This window comes from Manis javanica, chromosome 15, assembly GCF_040802235.1.
Source record: "Manis javanica isolate MJ-LG chromosome 15, MJ_LKY, whole genome shotgun sequence".
Lineage (NCBI taxonomy): Eukaryota > Metazoa > Chordata > Mammalia > Pholidota > Manidae > Manis > Manis javanica.
Genome location: NC_133170.1, coordinates 622,358 through 650,259, shown reverse-complemented (window position 1 = coordinate 650,259; position 27,902 = coordinate 622,358). Strand labels below are relative to the sequence as shown.

The 27,902-nt window shown below is 39.1% G+C and overlaps 1 protein-coding gene and 1 pseudogene across 8 annotated transcripts in view; both read right to left on the bottom strand.

Moving 5' to 3' along the window:
• Nucleotides 1–10,255, bottom strand: part of SCAF11 (SR-related CTD associated factor 11) — a 62,813-nt gene extending 52,558 nt beyond the window's left edge. For all 8 annotated transcript variants that reach the window (XM_073223166.1, XM_073223171.1, XM_073223170.1 and 5 more), the window contains exon 1: nucleotides 10,051–10,255. The gene's annotated coding sequence lies outside the window, so the exon portion shown is untranslated. The remainder of the gene's footprint in view (nucleotides 1–10,050) is intronic.
• An 8,490-nt stretch (nucleotides 10,256–18,745) lies between these two features.
• On the bottom strand, nucleotides 18,746–26,797 carry LOC108409150 (large ribosomal subunit protein uL13 pseudogene; annotated as a pseudogene).
• Nucleotides 26,798–27,902: the final 1,105 nt, after the last annotated feature.

Sequence of the window (27,902 nt, the reverse complement as noted above, 5' to 3'; positions counted from 1 at the left end):
ACATAATTTAAATGGTAAAGGTAAACACAAGATTTTACATCTTTTATTTCTTTTCATTAGCAATTCCCCAATGCTTATTACAGGCTCCTTGAAGGGAAGAGTTTCAAGCGTGGAAAAGTAGAGATAAATACAATGTTGTTAAATTACACAGTATGTAATCTACATGTTCTCAAATGAATATTTCACACATAACTTAAAGAAGCATTTCACAACCCTAAGCCTATGAAACATTCTAATTTGGAAATATATTATTATACACTATGAAAATTTACTAAAAAAAAAAACAAAACAAAAACCAAACAAAACAAAACCAAAGCAACTCTCCTACGGTAGCATCAGCCATGGGCAGACAGCAGGACTCTCCTAAACACCATCTTATCACAAACGCTTCAAGTGCCTGAAGAGCTGGACTTCGAGGTGTGCTTTTCATGCTATTCCTAGTCATTACCTTCTGACCTGAGTCACCTCATTTAATGCTGACAGTACTTTGTGAAGATGTCACCGTCTCACATAAAATGAAAATAACTTGTCCAAGGTCACAAAGCCAAGGGTAAGTAGTAGGATGGGATTCACTAACCCTTTGCCAGAAAACAAAACAAATATTAATCCAAGTCACTAGATATTAGAAATATTCAATGAGAATTGTTAACAATCTTAATAATTCAAATGACTGCAAAATTGTTAAGCTGTTATCTGCCCTGTTCACTGTATCACCAGGATCCAGCACCATGCTTTCAAATAAGTGCCCAACAAAAAGCTTTGAATCTGAGTGATTTATGTATGCGCATTACAACCATAAGTGATGTTTACTTAGCACATTTTGTCAGGCATGGTTCTAAACTATGTACAGCTTACCCTTGAACACTGTGAGGATTAGGGGCACCAAACATTCGTACAGTTCAAAATCCATGTACAACTTTTGACTGCCCCAAAATAACTATTAACAGCCTGTTGCTAAGTGGGAACCTTATTGAGAACATATAGTCTATTAACACATATTTTGTGTATGCATGTTCACATTTTTCTCAACTGCAAATGGCATCCTGTATGATCAATTTTAACTTATTATAATAGATCTGTGGATATTTTACGATAGTAAATGAGAAAATAGACTAGTATCTAAATATATTTTACGCACTCATGACATACCTAAATTTTTCTTATTTTTTTAAATATAAAAATATTGCAGTTTGTCTGCAAGTTTTTTCAGCTTCTCACAAACCTCCAAAAAAAGTTTCCGGTATTTTAAAAAAATTTGTGTTGTTCAAAGGTCAACTGTACATGAACAAACTGTGTTCCAAGGAGAAAAAAATTAATACTTATGAAATAAATGGAAAGAAAGAGGTTCTCAGCAGAGAAACAGTAAAAGCAAAAGAGAAAGAAATAAATGTTAATTTTAGAACTGAAAAATATAGTGTTAGTTTTTTTATATCTATAAACATACAAGTCAGGAATAAGGTGTCAGTAAGAGACTAAAAATGCAAAGGAATGAGCTAGAGAAAGTGAAGATACATCAACAGAAATGGTCTAATCTGAAGAACAGAGAAATAGAAGACGGAAAAACAATGAAGAGTCTTGGGGTTTTGTGGACAACATCTAAAGTTCTATGCATGTCATTTGATTTCCAGAAAAAGAGGTGAAAGAGAAAAAAATATTTGGTACAGAAAAAATTTCTGGTAGAAAAAAATATTTGAAGACACAATATCCAAAAACCTCCCCAATTTGGTGAAAGGCACCAAGTAAATTCACAAAGTTCAGTGCACATCAAATAGGATTAACTCAAAAGATAAACATTCCTGGGTAACTCATAATCAACTGAAGAAAAGCAAAGACAAAGAAAAAAAATCTTGAAAGTAGAGCCACATAACACACAGGGCAAATTAATGATTCAAGTTACTATAAACTTCTCATCAGAAACAATAGTATCCAAGAAGACAGAGGGTATCTTTAGTGTTAAAGAAACAAAAACAAAAACCTGTTATCTTAGAATTCTATATTCAGAGAAGAAATCCATCAGAAAGGAAAGTAGAAAAGACATTTTCAGTTAAGAACAGCCAAGAGAATTTATCACCAGCAGGGCTACTTTAAAAGACAAGCCAAAGGAAGTTCTCTAGGCTAAAGAAAAATGATACTAAGAGAGAAACTTCAACTTCATTAACAAAGAACAAGAAAAAAAGTTAAACAGCTAGGTATATATGAGACTGTTTTTCTCCTCTTAGGTTCTTTCATGTATGATTACTGAAAGCACCGTCATTTAACTGCCTAGTGCGGTTTTCACTGAATGTGTACGCAGTACATGTGACAACCACAGCATAAGAGTCACTGGGGGCACTGTAAGGCCTCTGCATTTACCTCAAGTGGTGAATGACTCCAGGTGGACTGTGGATGTTTGGGTATGCATATTATAATCCCTACAGCAGCAGCATCCAATAGAAATATAGTGAGCCACATACGTAATTTAAAATATTCTGGTAGCCATAGTTTAAAAGTCAAGACAGACAAAATCAATTTAGTGTATTTTATTAACCCAGTATGTCCAAATACTAACATTTCAACATGTAATCAATAAGAAATGTATTAAGTAAGCTATTTTACATTCTTCTGTGGTAGTAATCTTTGAAATCCATGTGAATTTACATTTTACAGCATGTTCAATCAAACCAGCCACATTTCAATTTGTCAAAAACAGACCTAAAGCAGCCACTAAAAATAATCCAGAGAGAGACTGACAGGCAGATCTGAGGGACACTAAAATATATCCACAGTCCAAAAAAGACAGGAAATGGGGAAAAAGAAGCATATCACATCAATAATTACATGTAAATAATCAAACACCAATTAAAAGAGACTATCAGACTGGATTTTTTAAGACTGAACTGTATGCTATCTACAAGAAACTAAATATAAACGTGGGTATAAATAAACATTTGGAAAAAGATATGCCATGTAAATAATAACCAAGAAATCAGGAACGGCTATGATATGAAATACATTTTAAACTTCTTTTAAGGGTTTCACTGGATTTGTTTCTCCTTCATGATCAGTTTTACTTTTATTTAGTTCTGGAACAGTTTTGAAACAATAAATTCATTTTGTTTCATGCATCTCCCTCACATTATTCATGCTGATGTCTAAGTAACTGGACATGCACAACAGTTCCTAAAGGAATATGGCCTAATTAATGTCTTGAAGCTGTGCTATATGAAGGCTTTTCCATAAGGTTTTCAGGTGAATGACAGGTTACACATTTTTTTAAGTTATCAATTTTTATTCCTCATTAGAACAGTAGTTTAAAGAAACAATTTTCTTGAAAGTCATCCAGGCATACAAAATAATGTTTCAAGTATATGTATTTCAACAGATCATTCGTCATTTGTAAGGTGTCTCACTGATCCCAGGAAACTTTCAAAGCAATGTCGCTGTGGCTGCTCTTTAGTGTCTCTATTTCTGTTTTTGTTACTTTAAGCTGCTGAACTACTACTCCAGTCAGGGTTATTGATGTATGGGTTACTGAGCCCAGCATTGGAATACAAAGTGAATTACTCTCACTCTTCAGGTGCAAAAAGTTGGAGAAATAGGATACAAAAGATGAACAAAATAGCATATGCTAAGCCAAATGTGAGGTACAGGCATTTCAAAAATTTAGTCAGACTTGGAAAAAACTCACTTAGGACAGTAGTAAGACGTAAGGGCAAAGACAATTACCGACCAGCATGCAAAGGCCTTAGAGTCTAACTAAGTTCAAGGTAAGATTTAAATAGTGTTTTGTAGAAAGAAGAGATGCACTAAGGAAGTCTACCTCCCTCCCATTCATCTATTTCAAGAGTGGTTTCCGAGATGTCTAAATTGAGAGTGTTGACAACAGTGCCAAGGCGGACGCAAGCATGGAAAGCCAGTCAGGAGAGGTGAGAAGAGCACGGGGAGGAGCAGCAGTAAGGAAGCCTGCCCAGGACGCGACCCCCAGGACAAAGGCCAGGTCCCAGCCCTGGACCTAACAGACACACAGACATCAGCCAACCTGGAGCACAGGGTTATGGGTAGGGAGAATGCCACTTTTATCAGGCAGTTAACTAAATACTCTAGCACATTTTTGCATTATTTAATCCTCAAATACCACAGCACAGCACACTTTAAAAATTGAAACACCATCAACATTGAACACTAGAACACTGCATTAACAAGGTTTGAAAATGACACATTTAGCAGAGCTAACTTTAAGAGTATGAACATATAGATGGAGTCTGCTGCAACTACCAATGGACTTTGGTAAATGTTACTTAAAAAATTATAATAGGTGAGGAAATTGGGACACTGATTAAGTCACCCATAAAAGGTAATGATCAGTATATGGGACAACCAGAATTCAAAGCCAGGTCTGACTGACTCCAAAGCTTGAAACTGAACTAATTTTTTACCTTACTGTCAAAATTATTTTAAAAGATTCCTCAAAAATACATGCAAGAACTCTAGGGTACAAGGGAAAATTAAGAAGAAGATTAATCCTATCACTAATAGACATGTGAGTCTCCAGAGGGTTTAAATTTTAGAAATTGAGAACACATTTGATTACTGATTTCCACCAATATTTTTGCTGTAATAATGTTTTATAAAAACAAGTATAATCTCCAAATGAGCATATCTGTGTGCTGCCTGCTACCTGCCTGAAGGTGCTGAAGCCCAGTTCAGTGAGCAAGGTGAGAGGCGGCCTAAGGTGCCTACAACTCAAGCAGGATGGTGAGCTGCTCCGCATGAGGTATCTGAGAAGCCCGGGGTGGGGAGTTCATCGTGGCACAAGGTGTCAGGTGAAAGGCCACAACGCAGAGTGGAAATGTCACGGGACATGGAGAAGGGAACAGCAATGGCAAGGGGAAACTCACTGCATCCTGGGGACTGACCATGTAAGTAAAGACACTGAGGATGACAGGAGCCAGGCTTCTTCTCGTAAGTTAGGGGAGTTATAAATTTGGAAAGAGAGAAAACTACAAGACTATGGATTGAAATTAGAGAATTGGTACCAAATCATGGTTTTCTATATATAGATAAAGAAAAGAATACAGCACTCAATCTCGGTTTCTAAAAACCTTTCTCCACTAAAAGAAATCACTCCTTGGAGAAATGATTGATCCCAGGCAGCGCACACAGAAACTAGCTTGCAGGAGCTTTTGCTGGCCAAAATTGGGACAATTTGAGAAGAAATAACAAGTCTGATAAGGAATGGGCTATTAATATGGTCTCAAAATACTTCCCCACAAAAGTTATTAATTACTAAGAGGGAGAAAAAAACTTTACAGAGAAGCTTGGTTGATGTCACCTTAACAAAGTGATCAAAGTGTACATCATCAGTAACAGGACAAACAGAAACCGCATGCCATCTCACAAGACACAACGAGAACATAGCATCATTACTGCGATCGTCCTACCAAAAAATGCACAATGTGAACCCAACCATGAGGAAATTACAGGCAAATCCAAATCGAGAGACATTTTACAACAAAACTAACCTGTAAGGTTTTAAACCATCAAGGTCACAAAAATCAAGAAAAGACTGAAGAATTGTTCTGGGTTGAAGGACTGCAGAAAGACATTACAGTTAAAAGCAGTACAGAATTCTGAACTGGATCCTTTTGCTACATCGGAAATTACTATGGAAACTGGCAAAACCTGAATGGGTTAGATGGTAGTACAGCAATGTTAATTTCCTGATTTTGGTAATAGGTTATGTAACAGAAAAGTCTTTGTTCTTGCTTGGGGTGATGAGAATGCACCTAGATTATAACAACTCTCAAATGGTTCTGAGGAAAAAAGTCCTTTTTACTGTACATGGAACTTTACTAAAAGTTTGAAAAAGATTCATTTACAGCACCTAAAACTAACATATAAGCAAAACAGTACTCCTTCGGAATGAAGAATTTGCTTCCACCTCTTATAAGAAAAGACTGATTCATTATTTATGGGTTAATGACTTCTGATCTATATGCACTGTCCAATACAGTAACCAATATTCCATTCCTCAGTCGCACTGGCCATATTTCAAGTGCTCAACAGCCACAAGCTGCTATCAGCTATTGTGCTGGGCAGCACGGAAACAGAACATTCCCATCACCACCGAAGGTCTACCACTAGAAAGCGCTGATCTGGGGTTTGAGAAGCCAACTGATTTAATAAATAACTGAAGGTCGAAGAGTCAGATAGTCTTAGCAAGTCATTTAATTTCTCTAGAGCTTCAGACTGTTTTGTAAAATGGACTAATATACCCAATGCTGTATAGCTGCTGAAAAGAGCAAATGAAAATGTATGCAAAATGTGTAGAACAGAGTATTTATATAGCATAGGAAATATTTCATAAACATTAGGTCTCTTCTGCAGTGTGGGTGGATAATTTCTTAATCTTGTATCTCAGTACTTGCAGATCTAGTTAAACAATTACAGGAGCAGTTTGAAAATAAGTTTCCTATCCTGCTTGTTTTTAAGGCCAATGAGTGCCATGTTGTTAAGTTCAATGAAAATTTTTCATTCTTACTTTATTCAACTCTTCAGCCACACTTGACCCTGCTGATTCATTTCTTTTTGAAATACTCTTTTCCTCTGATTTCTGTAATAAGATCCTCACCTCCTACTTCTCTGACCTTAACAGTATTCTTTGAGAGCTCACATTCCTCCAGCAAAATTTTTTATGTTAGAGGCCATTGTGATTCCATTCCAGCATCTTCTTTTCCCAAGTTTATTCCATTCTCTAGGTAATTCCACCTGCAGTTTCAACTACCCAAATTAAGTGAGTCCAATTTTTCTATATCCAGATTTTATTTACCTCTCTGAATTTCAGAATCATGTATCAATTACCCACAGCAATCTCCAACTGAGACCGTCAAAGGTATTTCAAACCCAATGTCAGAACCCATAGAACCTTGGTCCTTATTTGTAACCACAATCAGTCCCGCTCTCTAACTCTGTAGTCATCTTCAGAATTTCTCTCTCCCTCACCTTCAATCCATCAGCTGAGTCCTGTTGATCAAAAATCCCATTCACTTTTGCCCATCTCCAGAATTCTCATCCTACTTCAAACTATCCTCCTCACTTCCGGTCTACTCCGGCAAAAGTCCAACTTCCCTACATGCACTCCTGCTGCCTCTCCTCTGTTCCAATATACATCACCAAAATTCTAGTTCTCCTTTCTGGAACTACCAAAAATAAGTCTGATTTGGCTCCTAAAATGAGATTGTCACATCACTCTACCTCCTGGCTAGGCATTCTTAGTTTCTTCCACATTCTGACAGATCAGTTTCAAGGTCACACTCAGTCATACTCTTTGTAACTACAGACCCCTGAATATAATGCATGGATATAAGTAAGTTAGCAGTTTATGCAAAAGACTAGACTTGCATAGCCTAAAATTTCACAAAACAATTACTATTTTTAATGTTTTGATGTTTCCAGCTGAAAGCATGTTAATCCATTAAATATTAAGTACCTCTATGTGTCAGGCACTGTTCAGGTGTTTGGGAACAAAACAGCGACCAAAAATGACAAACCCTGTTCTCACATAAGCTGTGTTACAGTGAAAAAGAAATACAATAAACTTTAAGTTGATAAATTATACATTATTTTGGAAAGTTTCCAGTGGAGAAAAATCTGGCTTAAAAAGGCTTAGGAAATGTGGGAGGAAGGTGTTTTTATAGAGAGCAAACCTTAGCAGCCCAGTGGCAGTGAGGGTGGAGAGAGTGAGGCAGGGAAGTCAGAGAAGAAGAAACTAAGAACACTCATCCCTAAGAAGGACTGCCACTTCTACTAGGACTGAGAAGGGGAGCCTTTTGAGACAGCAGTGACACTATTTGACAAATTTTATCAGGGTCACTTTGGCTGTTGAGCATTAAAGACTACAGGTGAACAAGAGTCATAGACCTTTTAGGAAGCTATTTTGAAAGTGAGACGTCATGGTGGTGTTTTTGTATTGAAATTTTATGTGCCTAAGTACTAGGAATTAACTTTAAAAAAAGAAAAGACAAGGAGCTTACAAAGATGAGCCTTGGGAACAGCAACAGAATGATACCAGGTATTTTAACTCTGTGCTCTACTAGGTGCTACTAAGTTACCACCACTCATATACAAGGCTATTAATTTATTCTTTGCAACAGAAGATACAATTACAAATTTAGGTTTTATGCTACTTTATTTCACTGGGCAAGGTAAGTCAAGATCCAGTTCACATCACGGAAAGACCGGCAGATGGGCAGCAGAGCTTACTAATGAAGTTACAATGAAAATTACTCTAGGGCTTATAATTTGTATTACTTCTATGCCTGCCGCTCTCTTTAGTTAGATTTGACAACTATCTGTCACTGATGCGCCTTAAGAGTTCAGTGCTGAGTAGTATAATATCACACTCTCTTACTACTGAAAGATGCTGTTTATGATAAATCAAAACCGTCTAACTGAACTGGTTCATCCTATCTCTGACTATCAACAGCACAACTTTTCAAGAAAATTGTCTAAGTATTGGTTACTGCCCAAAGGATGATGGGGATGCTGAGGGACCCCTGGAGCATTTCAGTTTTAACCCATGGACCCCATTACCATCATCCAGAAGGCATACAAAAAATTTCCCTAAAATTTTCTCCATAAATCGTCTCAAGTAGCATATTTAGGGACAATTACCCACTTTCTTTTGCAGTTATCCTCTCCCCTCACAGATCAAAGAATGTCTTTACAAATGAGCATACTTAGAGTAAGCAAACATCCAAATCTTACCCCACCGGGATCTTAAAACGTACTCAAATTCATAGGAAAGGTATGTTTCAGATACCACTATCTGAACGTAAAACCGAATGACTATTAATACACTTGCAGGCACCAAAAAATATTACAGTGAAAAAGTGCAGCACAGTAAGAATTGCTAATTTAAAAAATTAATATTTTGTAAACACAGGATTAAGTAAATTCAATTATCTCTGAAAGGATAGCATAAAACAAAGGAAATCCAAAGACGATTTCAAAATTTCATTTCTTCAGCCTAATAAAATAAAACAACAACAACAACAAAAGTCCCATAACTTTTTACTGCAACTCAACCAACAGCAGAATGGTAAGGTGATGGAGCCGGACGCCGGGTACACGGGACGAGAAAGCCGTCGTCCGGAAAGAGACTGGATTGCACGTCAAACCCAGTAACAAACCGCCAGTTATTTTTTAATGTTTTTCCTTCAATATTCTGCTACTGATGTTAGTCACACGCATGAGTTAACTTTCCTTTTAAAACGAGAAAATGCATCTACTGATAAGCTTTTCCAAAACTGGGCGGGAATTCCTCGACTGGGAGGACTTCAGGGCAGCGGAGGCATGACAGTTAGCAACTTTCCCACCGCGATCGTTTCGCCTCCCCGCCGCTCTCGGCCCGGCCCGGAGACGCTCAGCGCGGGGCGGGGCGGGGCCGGGTGCAGGCACCCGAAAGCCGCCGGCCGGGCTGCGCCAGCCCCGCCGGGTCCGGGGGCGCCTCGCCACTCCTCCGACCCCGGCGGCCACTTTTAAAACAGTTTCCCAAGTGCGGCTGGGACTCCGGGACGCCAGCCGTGCGAGGGGAGCCGCCGGCCCAGGCCCGGGTCCGCAGGCGGTGGCCGGGAAGCGGCGCCGGCCTCCGGGGCCTTTGTCGTCGGCCCAGGCGGCCAGCGGCACCACCAAGCGGGCCGCGCAGCCGGACGTCGGACGCGGCGGCGGCCGCAGGAGGTCGCGGGCCCGGGAGCCACCCGCCGAGGCCCGCGGCGCGTCCCTGAGGCGTCGCGGGGCCCGCGGGGTCCGGCCGGCCGGCCCCGCGCCGAGGGCAGGCGGGTAGGCCACAGGCGGAAACGGGACGGCGCCGCCGGCGAGGCTCCCTCGCGGGGCAGCGCGGAGGAGGGGCCTCCCGGCCGCGGCCATCACCCCCCCCCCCCCCCCGCCTCGCGCGGCGGCTCCAACTTTCCCCCGAGCGCAGGACGCGCCTGGGCCGCGCGCGGTTCCGAAACTTTGTCCGCGCCGCCGGGTCGGCTGCCCGCGCCCACCCGCCGGGCGGCCCGTGTTTACCTCAGGCCGAGGGCGCGGCGCGGGCCCCGCGGCGACGGCCCCACAGCAGGTCCCTAGGTCCCCGTCACGCCGCCGCCAAGCTCCCAGCGCGGACTCCTCCGTCCGCTCCGAGGCGGCGCGGGGCTCGCCGGCCGGGCCGGCAGGCGGCGGCGGTCAGGGCGCGGACCCGGCTGCGCTCCTCGCGCGGCTCGCGCTCCGCGGCTCCCCTCCCCCGCCCGGTCTGGCCGCCCCGCGCTCTCCCCTTCCGCTCCGCCACTTGTCGGCGCGCTGCGGTGACGACGGCGGCGAGACGCGCCGCCCTCGGCCTGCTCTCCTGCTGGGGCCGGGCGCGCTCGGCGGCAGCGCCCCGCGGGGCCGCAGGGGGGCGCCGGCAAGCCGCAGAGGGCGGCGGGCGCGCGGGCGGGCGCAGTCACGTCGCGCCGCCTCTGAACGCCGGGAGGACGGCCGCGAGCGGCGCGGGCTGCCGGGAAACGCCTTCCGCGTCAGGCGGCTCCGGCTCGGGCCTGGCGCATGCGCGGGGCGGGGCCGGGGCGGGGCGGGGCGGGCGGCGGAGCGCCAAGACGCGGAGGGCCCTGTCGGGGCTGGACGCAAGCAGCTGCGCGGCGTGGCTCCGCCGCCAGGAGGGCGCCGCGGGTTGGAAGGGGCGTCGGGTGGCGGCCCGGCGTGCACGGAGCTCTGCACGCTGCGGGGCCTGCCCGGCAGGACGGCTCGCGGGCTCCGAGACCGCGCGGGGGTCGCCGCGCTTCGTCCGCGGCCGCCTCTCCTTGGGGACGGTGCGAACGGCAGCCTCGTCTCCGGTCCGGGGGAGGGACGGTGGCCCGCGCGAGCAGCCTTCCGAAAGGCCGAGCCCCGCACTGCCGGAGCGACCGGCGCGTGACGGACAGCGTCCCCGAGGAAGGCCGCTGCGCCGGTGCCCGACCCCGGCGGCCGCCGCGACGCGCAGCCTCACGTCGGCATTTCCACAGCGACCTTCGGTGTGGACTTTATATAAAGATCTCCATTCGTTTTCGGGAACACGTTCTCTCTTAAAATGTAAAGATCAGGTGATAGTATTTGCCAAATAGAAAACTATAATTTCTGAATTGCTAATAAAAAGTCATTTCAGCAAAACTAAACAATATGAATCTTGTAATACATTTTCTCACTGGCAGGTGATTAATTTTTTCACTTTTTTGCAGCTGGCCTCCCAGGTGTCGTGAGCATGTTTTTTAAGAGAAAAGGGCTCGTAATGCTATTGTGCTGGTGGTTTCTGCTTCCGTGTGCAAACGGAGAAGAGGGTGGTGGTTTGTAATAGGCCACATCTTGCCTCCCCGGGGAAAAAAACATGTTTATTTCTGTACATACAGCGTCCTCCCAATTATGTTTCCATGATCCTCCTACTTACGTTTCATTATTTTTCATTTGCAACATAGATAGTTTTAAATGAACGGTGAACTCTAAAATGCAGGAGTGAAGACTGATGCACCATCACCGTCAGCATTTTAGGTATGATTATAACCATACAAGACACAAATAATGCCCTTCACAAAACAGCCTCCAACTGAACGCCCAGTTGGCGTGCCGCACTTAAAATACCAAACGAGTCATGCAGCAACAGAAACCCATGGAGCCGCATTTTAAAACGAGGGTGATCGTGTTGGTTTTGACAGAGCTCCATCAGGATAACTGCTGATTGATTTGTTATGAACTCAGTACAAGATAAAACTCAAATTAAGGGCGGGGGGTCGCTGTATAAAGACACTGGATTAAGTGGGAAACATGATTGTAATATACACTCTGTCACTAAAGACTTTTGCAATTTTGAACACATTTCTGGTTTTCAGTAATTTTTCTGGTTCTGTTTCCACATTTACTACAGCGGATGTTTTAATTTTAATGAGCTCCGGGGGCATGTTTATAGCAGAAGTATATAAATTCAAAGGGTGTACTGTTTAGGACTCGTAACAAAGTATGACCAAATATATGGTATCTCCTTAAGCAATGAAAAGCACATGCTATGAAGAAAGGTTCATTTACAGGAATTTTTTTTTAAGCCTATGGTTTATTTTTGTTTTTCACAACTGTGAAGAATTTTAATCAGAATACTGATTATTATCCAATGTTTATGTGTAAGTACACTTATTTCAGCAACAACCGATTGGCTGTCTACTACCTGGGAGGTGCTTATAGATGGATGAATAGACAGTTTAGTGGGTACAGATAAGACAAGTACAAAAACAAACTAAAGAATATAAATGTCATAAAGGAAATAAAAACAAAGTTCCAGGTATGGGAAGGGGTGTAAAATCAGGGAGAAAATACAAGCAGAGCCAAGGACAATTTCATAAAAAAGCAAGTCTGAACAAAATAGAGTTAGGTATTTTCTAACATGGTAATTGACATAAAGCTGATACCATTTGTTTGTTTGTTTGTTTTGGTATCATTAATATACAATTACATGAACAACATTGTGGTTACTAGATTCCCCCCATTCAAGGTTGAAAACTTCTCATTTTGATGAATAACAGTGTATATTTTTAATAAGTCTTCTCATCTCTTACCATGATGACTTCCTAAAAGAAATACATTTTCAACACCAAACAACTAAATTTTATGAACTACTCTGTTTATTTTCATTTCCCTGCAGAACAGTGAGGCCATAACAATCTGGTGCTTTGGGGACTCTGCCCTGAAACACCTTCCATCTGCGCAGGGCCCACCCCGGGGGTTACTTTTTCAGTATTTTCAGTCTCTTCTGTACTGGTGATTAATTTATCTATCTTTTCTCAAATCTAAAAATAGTTTACATTTAAGAGGGCTTCCTCATTGCACTTTTTAAAAAGATAATAAGCATTCATTTAAAAAATTTAAACAACACTGAAGTATGTAAAGTGTATTCAGAAGTATATGAAGAAAAAGGTTCCCTCTTTCCACCCTAATCCCAAATAAAACTAATGTTAAAAGATTTTTGTTTTCTAATCATCAGGGAAATGCAAATTAAAACCACAATGAGATATCACCTCACACCAGTTAGGATGGCCAACATCCAAAAGACAAACAACAAATGTTGGTGAGGATGTGGAGGAAGGGGAACCCTCCTACACGGCTGGTGGGAATGTAAACTAGTTCAGCCATGTGGAAAGCAGTATGGAGGTTCCTCAGAAGGCTCAAAATAGAAATACCATTTGACCCAGGAATTCCACTCCTAGGAATTTACCCTAAGAATGCAGCAGCCCAGTTTGAAGAAGACATATGCACCCCTATGTTTACCGCAGCTCTATTTACAATAGCCAAGAAATGGAAGCAACCTAAGTGTCCATCAGTAGATGAATGGATAAAGATGTGGTACATATACACAATGGATTATTATTCAGCCATAAGAAGAAAACAAATCCTACCATTTGCAACAACATGGATGGAGCTAGAGGGTATTATGCTCAGTGAAATAAGCCGGGCAGAGAAAGACAAGTACCAATGATTTCACTCATCTGTGGAGTATAAGAACAAAAGAAAACTGAAGGAACAAAACAGCAGCAGAAGCACAGAACCCAAGAATGGACTAATAGTTACCAAAGGGAAAGGGACTGGGGAGGACAGGTGGGAAGGGAGGGATAAGGGTGGGAAAAAAAAGGGGGACATTACAATTAACATGTATAGTGTGTGGGGGGCACGGGGAAGGCTGTGCAACACAGAGAAGACAAGTAGTGATTTTACAGCATCTTACTATGTTGATGGACAGTGACTGTGAACGGGTATGTAGGGGGGACTTGGTGAAGGGGGGAACCTATAACATAATGTCCTTCATGTAACTGTAATGTAGATTAATGATACCAAAATAAAATTAATAATAAAAAAAAAGAACAAAGAAAAAACTGAAGGAACAAAACAGCAGCAGAGTCACAGAACCCAAGAGTGGACTAACAGTTACCAAAGGGAAAGGAACTGGGGAGGATGGGTGGGAAGGGAGGGATAAGGGGAAAACAGGGCTTTATGATTGGCACACATAATGTAGGGTGTTGGAGACATGGAGAAGGCAGTATATACAGAGAAGACAAGTAATGATTCTATAGCATCTTACTACGCTGATGGACAGTGACTAATGGGGTATGTGGGGGGGACTTGATAATAGGGGGAGTCTAGTAACCATAATGTTCAAGTAATTGTACATTAACAATATCAAAATTAAAAAAAATTTTAAGTAAAAAAATAAAAGATTGATGTTTCCATACTTTTTCCAATGATTATAGAAACACACATATATAGAGGTTTTGACTTTTATTTTTACAAAAAATCACACCACATATATTTGTCTACAGCTTTTTTCCCTCAACAGTTTATGATAGGTAATATTTCATCTAACTCATTCTTCTAAGTAGCTGCACTGTTTAGGACAGCAGTCAAGCACTGTAATTTTTGAAGCCATTCCTTGATTGATAGAACATTCAGATTTGTCCAGATTTTGTGCCATTATAAACAATGCTGAAATAAATATCCTCGTACATGTATCTTTTATAAATGGTGCAATTTTTTTCTGTAATATCAACTCCTTAAAGTGAGAATGTTCTGTGCATTTATTTTAACAGACACTGCCTATAGAGGGTATGTATTGGGTTGTTTTGTTTTGCTCCCCAGCATCCGTCTCCTCTTTTTCTGATAGCATTCGGTTTTCTTTAGACCAGTTAGAGACCCCTTCCCCCTTGCTCTGTGGCCTTCCTAACGGTAAGACTCTTCCTCTCGCTTCTATATTTGGCCAGTGAGAATATATCCCATTGGTTATGATGTTCTTTATTTCAAGGATGGGCACATGACTGAACTCAATATTAGTTAGTATGTCCTGTTTATAAATTATAAACTCATTATTAATTAGTATAAATGAAAAGTACTAGCTCAAGGTCTTTTCTTCCCTGCTGGACTCATTGCCATAAGGTTATAAGCTGTCTTTATTCTTTGTGAAGAGAGACCTTTTCTGAAAATGACTTCCAGTAAGAAGGCAGAACTAAGACACAGAAAGAAACTAGATTGTAATGATAACATTTAAGTAGACTTGATTTAACTGTGTCTAGATTTTCAGCTTTGTAACTATAAATAACTTGGAGGGAGGTTTGCGTTGAGTTTTCTGTTATTTGTGACCAAAGATGTGTTCAGTGACATACTGCCAAATTACCTCTAGAATTATTACAGTTCACACTTCAATAAAGGTAGAAGAATGTCCATTTCTCCATGTCCTGACAGGACTGAAACATTAGTCTTTTATTCTTTTCAGAGTATTCAATAAATGCTATCTCACTGTCAGCGTTGCCCTGACTTCCTAGTGAAGTTGAATTTCTTTGCATGTATTCTTGGACTGTTCACAGCTTTTGTTGTTTTTATATTAAGTTATTTGTCTTCATCTTTTCCCAAGTATTTTATAGGATCCCTTTTATGTTAGAGCTTTTAACTTATGGTTTTCTACATATGTAGGTACTTTTGACTTTATTATCATAATTATCTTTTGACTTTGCTCATGGAGGCTTCTGTCATAGAAGGCTTAACCTTCATATCGTCAAATCTGTCCATCTACTTAATACACTGCAACGAGGTTTATGTTGCCACCACCCCACTGAAATTGCTCCTGGAAAGAGTCACCAGTGACCTCATTCTTGCCAAATGCAACGAACTGTTTACAGTCCTCAACAAGCAGTTGTCACCTTGTACTGGCTGCCTACTGTGTACCAGACTCTGTACTAGGCACTGGTGCTATAAAGAAAGATGTTGTCCTTGCCCTTTAAGAATCTTCTATTTCGTGCCACAGTCAAGCAGATGGACATCATTTCAATATGTAATTGCTGCCTGCTGCCAGTGTTCAGTATGTATTACGGGCTAAATTGTGCCCCCCAATTTATGTGTTGAAGTCCTAACCCTCATTACTTCAGAATGTAATTGCATTTGGAGATACGGTATTGAACGAGGTGATCAAGTTGAAATGAGGTCCTTAGGGTGGGCTCCGATCCAGAATGACCGGTGCCCTCACAACAAGAGATCAGGACGCACGCACGTCTGCATGCAGAGGGAAGACCATTTGAAGGCAGGAGGAAACGGCCACTTGCAAGTCAGGGAAAAAGCCCGCAGCAGAAACAGCCCCGCCGACACCTTGATCTCAGAACGCGAGCCTCCAGAACCGTGAGAAAATAGCTTTCTTTTGATTAAGCACCCAGCCTGCGGCGCTCTGCGATAGCACCTTGGCAGACTAACTCACTTTGTCTTCACGACCTCCCTTCTGCCCATCTCCCCGTGTAGCATCCAAGTGGTTATGGAGGGGAGGGTGGAAGCATGTCACCAACTCCAGGAATTAATTCTGATTATTAACTTTTCTTTTTAAGTGAACTATAGTTGTGTTATATTAGTTTCAAATGTATGACATAGTGACTCAACAATTATATCTGAAATGCTCACCCCAATAAATGTAGTTCCCATCGGTCACCACACAAATCTATTACAATATTATTGACTATATTCCATGTGTTGTAATTTTCATCCCCATGATTTATTTACAGTGCAAGTTTGTACCTCTTAATCTCTTTCACCTGTTTTGCTCATCCCCATGCTCTACTCCTCTCTGGCAACCACCGTGTGTTTTCTGTATTTATGAGTCCATCACTGGGTTGTTGTTTTTTTTGTTGTTGTTGTTCATTTGTTTGGTTTTTTAGAGCCCACATATAAGTAAAATCATATGGTAATTATCTTTTTCTGTCTGACTTATTTCACTTACCGTAATGCCCCTCAAGGTCCACCCATATTGTCATGAATAGCAAGATTTTTAATTATTTTTTATGACTGAGTAATACTCCATTGTGTAAATATACCACATGTTTATCCATTTGTCTATTGATGGACACTTAGGTTGCCTCCATATGTTGACTATTGTAAATGATGCTGCAACAAACAGGGGTGCATATATCTTTTTGATTTAGTGTTTTTGTTTTCTTCAGGTAAATACTCAAAAGTGAAATTACTGGATCATATGGTATTCTATTTTCAATTTTTTGAGGAACCCCCATTCTGTTTTCCATAGTGACTTCATCAAATTACATTCCCACCAGTAGTGTAGGACAGCTCCCTTTTCTCCACATCCCCATCAACACTTGTTATTTCTTGTCTTTTTTATATTAGCCACTCTAACTAGTGTGAGGTAATATCCATTGTGGTTTTAATTTGCATTTCCCTGATGTTTAGTGATGTTGAACAACTTTTCACGTGCCCGTTGGCTCTCATATGTCTTCCTGGGAAAAATGTCTGTTCAGGTCCCCTGCCCATTTTTTAATCAGATTACTGATTTATTTTGGGGGGGGTGTTGAGTTGTAAGATTTCTTTGCATATTTTAGATATTAACCCCTTATTTGCTACGTCATGTGCAAATACCTTCTCCCATTCAGTAGGCTGCCTTTTCACATTATTGATGGTTTCCTTCATTGTGCAAAACCTTTTTGTTTGATATAGTCCCCTTGTTTATTTTTGCTTGTGTTTCCCCTGCCTGGGGAGACCCATCCAGAAAATATTGCTGGGGCCAGTGTCCAAGAGTTTACTACCTATATTTTCTTTTAGGAGTTTTATGGTTTCAGATCTTTTACATTGAGGTCATTAATCCATTTTGAGCTCATTTTTGTGGATGGTGTAACAAAATTGTCCGGTTTCATTCTTTTCAAGTAGCTGTCTAGTTTTTCCAACACCATTTTGAAGAGACTGTCTTCCCCATTGTATATTCTTGCCTCCTTTGTGGAAGATTAATTGACCATATAAGTGTGGGTTTATTTTTGGACTCTCTGTTCTCTTCCATTGATATATGTATCTGTTTTCCATACTGTTTTAATTACTATAGCTTTGTAGTATACAGTTGACCTTTGAACAATGGGGATTAGGGGCACTGACCCCCTGCACAGTTAAAAGTATGTGTGTAACTTTTGATTCCCCAAAAATTTTACTAAGTAACCTGTTGAGTGGAAGCCTCACTGATAACATAGTGAACTAACACATATTTTGAATACTATGTGTATTTTATATTTTATAGCTACAATAAAGTAACCCAGAGAAAAGAAACATTTCTTCAAATTGTTGCAAATTTCATAGTATGTTTATTGAAAAAAATCCACTTATATTGTACCTATGCTGTTCAAACCCATGTTGTTCAAGGGTTAACTGTAGTTTGAAATAAGAGAGCAGCTTTGTTCTTCTTTCCTAAGATTGCTTTGGCTATCTGGAATCTATTGCAGTTCCATTCAAATTCTAGATTATTTGTTCTCCTTCTGTGAAAAATGCTATTAGTGTTTTGACAGGGATTATACTGAATCTATAGATTGCTTTGGGAAGTATGGCCATGTTAACAATATTAATTCTTCCAATCCATGGGCATGGAATACCTTTTTATTTATTTGTGTCATATTCAATTTATTTATCAATGTCTTACAGTTTTCAGAGTACAGGTGTTATACATCCTTGGTTAAATTTATTTCTAATTACTTTATTCTTTTTTAAGTAATTATAAACAGGATTTTAAAAAATTTCTCTTCCTGCTAGTTCATTTTTAGTGTGTAGACATGTAGCAGATTTCTATATATTGATTTTGTATCCTGCAACTTTATTGAGTTCATTTAGGTTCTTCTATATGTAGTATCATGTTATCTCAAATAGTGACAATTTTACTTCTTTATCAATGTGGATGCCTTTTATTTCTTTTTCTTGTCTAATTTCTGTGCCTAGGATTTCTGGGACTATGCCAAACAAGAGTGGTGAGAGTGGCCATCCTTGCCTTTGTCAGCTGTCCCGTCCTCTCCACACTCCTCTTGGCCTGTCTCTGCACCCTCACGAGCTGGAGCTTCTTAGTGAAATGGAACTTGGTCTCCTTCATCTTCTCCTCCAGGATGGCTATGACCACCTGTACCTCCAGGAAACCTTGCAAGCCAGGCACCCCACACAGGCAAACTTCTGAGTGGGCTTCAGACACACAACTTTAAGGGCAGTGAAAACCATCATCTGCTTTTTCTTCTCATGAGTTGGGGGTTGCAGGGTCGGATCCCATCAAATAGCTTGAGGAAGTCCAGGGTGGCCTGGCCTTGCTTGATCTTCAGCAGCAAAAAGCCTCCTAATGTCCATGAAAAGATGCAAGAGCTAGGGCTCAGAAGTATAAGGTGACCAGCAGTGGTGGAGAGCAGAGCTAGTAGGGCCCTCAGGACAAGCTGGTGTTCAGGTGTTTGTGGAAGAAGGCCAGTACCAGAGCTTGTTTCTGTAGAAATTGCCAGAAATGAAGCTGCCCTCGCAGTGCATGACCACCAACTTCCTGCCTAGCAGTACCACTTGGCCATGACCGCTGGCTGGCCACCCAGGAGATGGCTTCTACTCTATGAGTAGCAGTCCTGCCCCTCCGCTGTCTTTGGCAGCTGCCTTGGAAGCCCGGGTACTATTTTACCAAAGATACATGTATCTCCACTTCAGGTAATGTGACCTCACTCCAGACCTAGGGATCTGTACCATGATTCTCCCAGGAGTGTTAGCATAAACTTTTTAATTTTTACATAGACGAGAAAATTCAAATATACAAATACATAAGGAAAAAAGCAAAAATCCTTACAAATCTCATCATTAGAGACAATTCCTGTCAGAGTGTGCATCTTTCTAGAGTTAAAAAAAAATGTTTTTACATAAATAGAAACACATAATTGCTTTTTTACAACCTTCTGTTTGATTCAATAATATGCTAGTAATCTAGATATACATCATTCTTTTATTTGGATATATATATATGGTAATTACTTAACCAGTCTGCTATAGACAGAGTTCTTAACTGGGCGGTACTGCCCTCTAGAGTATGTTTTGTGTCTAGGGTATTTACATGTTCAAACACATACTGTTTTGTTACAAATTACATTCCTTTTCATTCTCTTTTATGTTACAGTTGGGTATATTTTGTTTTATGTATCTGTGACTTTCATTTCAGGACTGTAAAAGGAGTGTTACAAAGTATTTCTTATGAGAAGAAGAATGAGTTGGCTAGGGTTGAGAAGCATTGTTTGTAGATGCCCATAGAGCATTTCCAATTTTCAATATTAGAAAACATATTCTAGTGAACATCTTTTTGGAGTGGGCTTATTTCAGTAAAGGGTATGTATGTTTAAAACTTTGACACGCTTCCCACAGGGCATGAGCATGCCAGTTCCCTCATACACTATTCATCAGCAATGTGATCCCGAAATCCTGTCTAAATTGTCTGTCCCATAAGAGCTAGAAAAATTTCCTTAGAACTCATATTTTATATCCTGGAGTAAATCTAGAGTCCTCCCCATGATTCTGAAAGTCCCATGAGTTTCTGAAAGTTTATTCCTAGTCTCTTCGGAGTTTAATTTCTGACTTCAACTAATTTCTTTCTCTGCTGTTTGTTCTTTTTTTATTTTTTAAAAATAACAGCTGTATTGAGATATACATCACACACTGTACAATTAACCCAATATATAGTGTACAAGACAAGGGTTTTTGATATATTCAGAGTTAGGCAACCATGCTGGCAATTTTAGAACATTATTTTCACCACCCCCTTCCCCCAAATCCCGTACCCTCTAGCAGTCACACCTCATCCCTCCTCCCCAACCCATACTCTTCCAACCCTACGCAACCACCAATCTACTTTCTGTTCGTATGGATTTCCTTTTCTGAACATTTCATGTAAATGGAATCCTATGATATGTGGGCTTTTGTGACTGAATTCTTTCACTTAACATAATGTTTTCCAGGTCCATTCATGTTGTATTGTGTAGCAGTACTTCATTTCTTTTATTATTTTTTCACTTATTTTTGTTGTTGAATAACATTTGGATGTATGGCTATGCCACATTTTATTTATTCATCAATTGATGAGCATTTTGGTTGTATCCCCTTTTTGAATATTATAAATAGCGCTGTTACAAATATTCACATATGGCTTTTCTGTGGACATATGTTTTTATTTCTCTTGGGTATGTATTTAGGAGTGGAATTGCTGGGTCATATTGCAACTATGTTTAACATTTGAGGATCTGCCAAACTCTTTTCCAAAGCAGCTACACCATTTCACATTCCCATCAGCAGCATAGGAGGGTTCCAATTTCTCCACACACTCAACACACTTGTAATTTTCTGTGTTTTTGATTTTAGCCATTTTATTGGGTGCGAATTTGTATCTCATTGTTATTTTAATTTGCCTTTCCCTAATAGCTGATGTTGATGTTCTTTTGATGTGCTAACTGATCACCTAGATATCTTCTTCGAAGAAGTGTCTATTCAGATCATTTGCCCATTTTTAATTGGGCTATTTTTCTTTTCATTATTGAGTTGTAAATTCTTTATATATTCTAGGTACAGGTTCCTTATCAGATATCAGGCGCTTTGCAAATACTCTCCCTATGGATCGTATTCACTTTCTTGATGGAGTCCTCTGGAACACAAATGTTTTTAATTTTGATGATGCCCAATTTTTTTCTTTTGTTGCTTGTTTGTCAGTGTCGTATCTAAGAAACTGTTGCTTAATTCAAGATCACCAATATTTATGCCTATGTTTTCCTCCAAAAGGTGAATAGTTTTAGCTCACACATTTAGGTCTTTCACCCATTAATTTTTGTATATGTGTGTATGCAGAAATTTTGTGTATGTACAGCTTCAGTCTCTTGCATGTGGATATGCATTTGTCTGTAGATGTGGATACATCATGTGTATAGATCATTTGCTGTAAAGACTTCCTTTCCCCATTAAGTTATTATAACATCATCACTGAAACTAAGTTGACCAGAAATGTGGAGGTTTATTTCTGGACTCTCAATTCTGTTCTATTGATCTGTATGTCTGTTCTTACGCCAGTTGATCTTATGCCTGATTACTATAGCTTTGTATTAAGTTTCAAAATTGGGAAGTGTGGGTCCTTCAACTTTGTTCCTCTTTTTCAAGGTTGTTTTAGCTATTCTGTCCCTTGAACTTTCTTATGAATTTTAGGACCAGCTTGTGAATTTCTGCAAAAAAGGTAGCTGGGATTTTGATAGCAATCAGGTTTAACCTATAATTGTTATGTTAACAGTATTAAGTCTTACAATTCATAACATGGGATGGCTTTCCCTTTATTTAGATCTTCTTTATTTTCTTTCAATAATGTCTTGTAGTTTCCAGTGTTTACGTTTTATACTTTTTTGTTAAATTTATTCCTATTTTATTCTTCTTCCTGTGATTACAAATGGAATTGTTTGCTTACTTTCATTTTCAGATTGTTCATTGCAATTGTATAGAAATACAGTTGGTTTTTGTATATTGATCTTATATCCTCCAATCTTGCTGAACACATTTATAGTTTTTTAGTGGATTCCTAAAAGTGTTCAGTCTTTTGTCATTAAATATGATGTTAAATTTAATGATGTCATTAAATATGGGTTTTCGTAGAAGTCCTTTATCAGGTTGAGAAAGTCCTTTCTGTTCTTAGTTTATTGAATGTTTTCATCATGAAGGGGTGTTAGATTTTGTCAAATGCCCTTTCTCCATCTGTTGAGAGAATCATGCCATTTTGTCCTTTATTCTTGTAATACAGTATATCATATTAATCAACTTTCAGATACTAACCACCTTGTATTTCTGGGATAAATCCTACTTGGTCATGGTGTTAATCCTTTTTGTATGTTGCTGGATTCAGTTTGCCAATCCCAAGAAAGTTACCAAGATCTTTTTACAAATAAAGACAGCTCTCCCTAAAATGAATCAGTCACATGATTTTTTCATTCTACCACATTCAATATTCCATGTTGTTTGCCATAAACAGTCTGACAGGTACCAAAGGAAATCACACTTAAAAAACCTTGCATTGGTTAGATTATTCAATTTTTTAAGAAAGTTGGAGACTAACGTTTCTTCTTTTGGAAATTGCCTATGACTTTGCTCATTTTTCCTGTTGGAATATTTGTCTTTTTCTTGCTATTTTGTAAATTCTCTTAAACTATACATACAGAGAATAGTAATACATGATGATATGTGTCAAAAATAGTTTCCCTAGGTTATTTGTCATGGTTAACGAAGTAGTTTTGTTTGTTTTACTGAAATTTTGGGTTTGGTTTTTAGGAAATAAAACCTTCTAAGCCTTTCATTTAGAGTTTCTAGATTTTGTGTCATACTTAGAAATGCTTCTCCTACTGGCTCTGGCCCCAAGAGCATATAAATGTTTTCCTGTCTTTCTTCACTTGGCATTCATTAAAAATTAAGAAACTTATGTTTAGATTGATAAAATAACTTGTCCATGGTCATACAGCTAATTAAAGGTAGAGCTAGTATGCAGAAATGAAAAAATGGCAGTCCTACTCAAAGAAGTTCTTAATAGTGGTACTTTGTTCAATTAAAAAAAATTTTAGTGATAAGTGAGATTTTTTACCCTTTAAAAATTTTGGCTATTTTCATAAAGTTCTTTTAGAAATAAAAAGAAAATACTCTCTCAAACACTGATAATACAAAAGACACAGTGGAATTTATTAGACAAATGTATAATCACCCTTAAGAAGTCCCTTTATTAAAATACATGGTAAAATTTGCATCAGTTTAATAAGCCAGCCACTTATTCTTAAGTCCCATTACCCTAGAGCTACCCTATAATAGGGCCAACAGAAGACGGAGTATTCAAAAAGCTACTATATTCTTTCTTAAAATGATATTTGGTCTGTAAAAATTCTTTATACACTAATTTTCAGCTGACAGCAATACTTCTGCTAGCTTCATATTATTTAAAAATTTTACTATCTATCAGAATCTGTGAGGAATTCTTATATACTATTTTTAACAAGTGTGTTTGCACACATCTCAAACCAGCAGAGTAATATTAACAGTCAATAGATACCAGTCTGCATGCCTTCTGAATTCTTTATGGGAGTTCCACTGCTTTATGCTTTCTATTATAGATATATTTTTAAAATAATATAACAAAAATCTGTGAGATGAAGTCATTCTCTGGAAGATCTATTAGTATATAGACAAACAATAATTGGTCATTTTCCAAATTAAATCTTTTCTTGAGTGAATTTGGTTTCAAAGTAATTTAGTCTTGATGCTTTCTCTAACAATGAACACTTTTAGGTAGTATTCACTTTGAGTAAGTTCTAACATCCAAGAAACCTGCCTTTTTAGAATACATCTGCAGTTTTCAACAAAGGTACAATGAATTGTATTCTTAATTACCTTCCTCCCAATAATTATGATGAATGTCCGACAACAGCAAAGCTACTCTGGAACGCAGAGGGGGGGGGAATCAACACTCACCATTTCCTTGGTACAATAACGTTTTTCCATTTAAGCACGTTTTCTTTCAATATTTCTTCCTATAGTACACATAGCACATGGTTACAATTCAAGTGTTCACAGTTTTTAGTATTTATTCTTCTGTTATTATCATGTCATAAAACTTTTGGTATTCCATTTGATTGACATGGGTTGAACTACCACAGTATTCCTATGAGGATATTTTACAATTTAATATTATTGTTCTTTCCAGCTACTAGAATATTTCAATTATGTTTTTGTTGTTTATATTTCACATAATTTAAGGATTTGAGGCTGTATAAGAACAAAACAAAGATTATTGAAATAGAAATAAAGCTTTTTAAAATATTTAATAGATATGAAAAACATCAGTGTTACTGTAATTAAACAGCTCTAAGTTCCATTCCAGAATATACTTTTGTACAGCTGTGTCTGTGATAATACAACCCAGGTAGAAAACTGTATATAGGCATATAAATGTAAGTCCACAGACATTTAGGGATGAATATTTGTTTATAGAAATATTTAATTGCAGATCCTTTATAAATGAAGCTCCCTCTATTTAATGCTGTCTGTCAGATTTTGTATTTTGGTAATGCTGGCCTGATGAAATGAGTTATGAAGTGTTCCCTTATTCTCTAGTACGATAGGTTAGTATAATATTAGTTAGAATGATATTAGTATTTAGTTAGTATAATATTAGTTTTATTTCTTCCTTAAATATTTAATAAAATTCATCAGTGAATCCATATGAGCCTGGCACTTTCTTTTAAGGTAACAGATTCAATTTTAAATAACAGATACAATTTCTTTTTGTCTTATGTTGTATTTGGTGAGTTGAACTTCTCAAGGAATCTGTCCATTTTATCTAAGTTGTTGAAGTTGTTGGTATTGTGTTGTTTAAAATATTCTGGGTTTTTTTTGACATATGTTAAGTCTGTAGTGAGGACCCATCTCTCATGCCTGAATTAATAATTTGTGTTCTCTCTTTATTTTAATCAGTCTAGCTAGGGGTTTATTGATAATCTTTTCAAAGAACCAGCATTTGCCTCTGAATTTTCTTTCTTGTTTTCTATTTGTTGATTTCTGCTGTTATCATTATCTTTCCCTTCTGTCTATTTTGGCTTAATTTGCTCTTTTTTAAAAAAAAATAACTTTCTAAGATGGAACCTTAGGTCATTAATTTCAGGCCTCTTTTCTTTTACAAACATTTAAACCTATGAGCCACTGTAAGCACTACTTTAGCTGCATCCCACAAATTTCAATATACTTTTTCATTTTTACTCAGTTCTAAGTATTTTCTTATTTCATTTGTCATTTCCCCTTGACCACTGTGTGTGTTAATTTCCAAATATTTGTCATTTTCTTTGCTGAGATATCTTCATCATTACTGATTTCCAATTTAATTACACTGTGTTCCAAGAACATAAGTTATATGATGTTAATCATTTTGGTTTTTTGAGACTTTGTGACCAAGGACATCTGTCTGTCTTGGTGAAATGCACCCTGTGCGCTGGAAAAGGGTATCTGTTCTGCAGTTGTTGGGTGTACTGTTCTGCAAGTACAGTTAGGTCAAGATAGTTGATCATATTATTCAGGTCATCCATTTCTTTACTGATATTTTGCCTAGTTTTTCCATAAATTGGTGAGAGAGAAGTATTCATATTTCCAAATATATCTGCAGAATTGTTTGTGTCTTTAAATTCTGTCAATTTTGCTTATAAGTTTGAAACTTGGTTATTGGATGAGTATACAATTATGATTGTTACATCTTCCTGTGAGTTTTCCCTTTTATGAAAGTACCCCTGTTTTTCTCTGGAATACTCTATGTGAAGCTATTTAATATATTATGGACACTCCATCTTTCTTATTCTTACAGCTTTTCCTGGGGTTTTTTTGGCCCACTTATTTTAAAGTCATCTGTATATTTATATTTAAACTGTCTCTTGTACAGAGTATATGTATGGTTGGATCTTCCTTTAAAAAATATATATTCTGACAAATATTCTTTTTTAATTGGATTGCTTAGTGCATTGAAATTTAATATAATTCTGAATATGGTTGGACCTTGGTCTAACCGATCATAGAAGATTTTCAGCTTGAGACGTGGCCGTATTTTCTGCAAGGGGAATAGGGGTACTGAGTACTGAGTACAGCTTAGTGATCATGACTTAATCTATCTTGGGTTTGGCCCCCTGTACACAGTTCCGGGTCCCACAGAGAGAAAACTAAATGGCTTTAAGTGAAAACAGAAAGGGCTGTTCCACTACAATCCTTAACCCACTGTGGCCCAGCATCTTAGGCACTATATCCACAGAGTAAGTTAGAACCTGAGGGAGCGTCTGCCCACCCCCGCCATGGACAGCAGTGTACTTCGGGCGCCTTGAAAATTAAGTAGGGTGCCCCTGGAAAACTGCTGTGCCTGGAGAAGCCGCAGGAGGGGCCGTGGAATGTAGAGGAGCAGAATGTGACGGGGTGAAGTCCCCATCATGGCTGATGGAGCAGCTGCAGGCATCAGCAAAGGATTGCTGTGCTGGATGGAACAGTAGGAGAGCTTTTTTTGTAGCCCAACTGAATAAATACTGGAGGAGTTTAAGAGAAGCAAGACCTCTTAGGAGTACTTGGCGGGTGCTTTGCAAGGGGCCAGAGACCCTACATCATAAGTAGGAAGTAAAAATTGGGGCCTTAATAAAAATGTCACATCATTTGTGATACCAAGTGAAATTCGGCTATATCACAGTAATATCCAGTCAGTATCTTCACATATAAACCCCTTTCTACCCTCGTTGCCATGAGTGAGAAGCAGCAGATTTTTTTTCTTAGCCTAAAGTCATCCATGAGTGACTGAGACAAACAAGTAAAACGAACCTCTGCTAAAATGCCTCCCACTCAGCGGCTAGGAGAAAAATGCAAGAACCGTGTCGCTCACACTGTGTCAAAGGGACGAGGTGAGCCGGCACTTACTATCCATAAGCCTCAATACACCACTTTCAAAGTGAGTTTTGTATTAATCCATATTAAAGGCAGGACTCAACCAGATCTCTTTTAAGGAAATTGAAGAATGACTCACTCCACTCCCAAACACATTTAAAATAAATGCAGTCCTAATTTAGAGACCACCAACATTAATACTGTTCTTTCCAAATTAAAAGGCACAAAGAAAATTTAGTAGCACGCAACCGAGGAAGTTATCTCATCACAGAGCCTACAAGGAAGAGCTCCTGTGCTTTGGAGGAACCAGGAAATGAGATGTTAGATAATTGACTATATAATGCTGTTTTGCCATATTGTCTCCAGAGGAAGATATTGGATAGATGGTTTTACTTCAGTAGAGACCAAGTTAGTTCAAGTGGGATCCCCACTGGTTATTTTAATATCATATTGTTTTAGTTCTAACATTTAACATTTCCTGAAGAGTCTGAAACACTAAGTGCTAAAGAGAAGACACTAAAATTTATGTTACTCAAGGGAAGAAATGAGCATTAAGTTTCTTTCTAAATGGTGATAAAAATAAAATTCCCTGAGCTCTTTCATTTGTTTGAAAATCCATCATTCTGAATACTTTGACTAATTTAGAAGCAGGAACATTAACT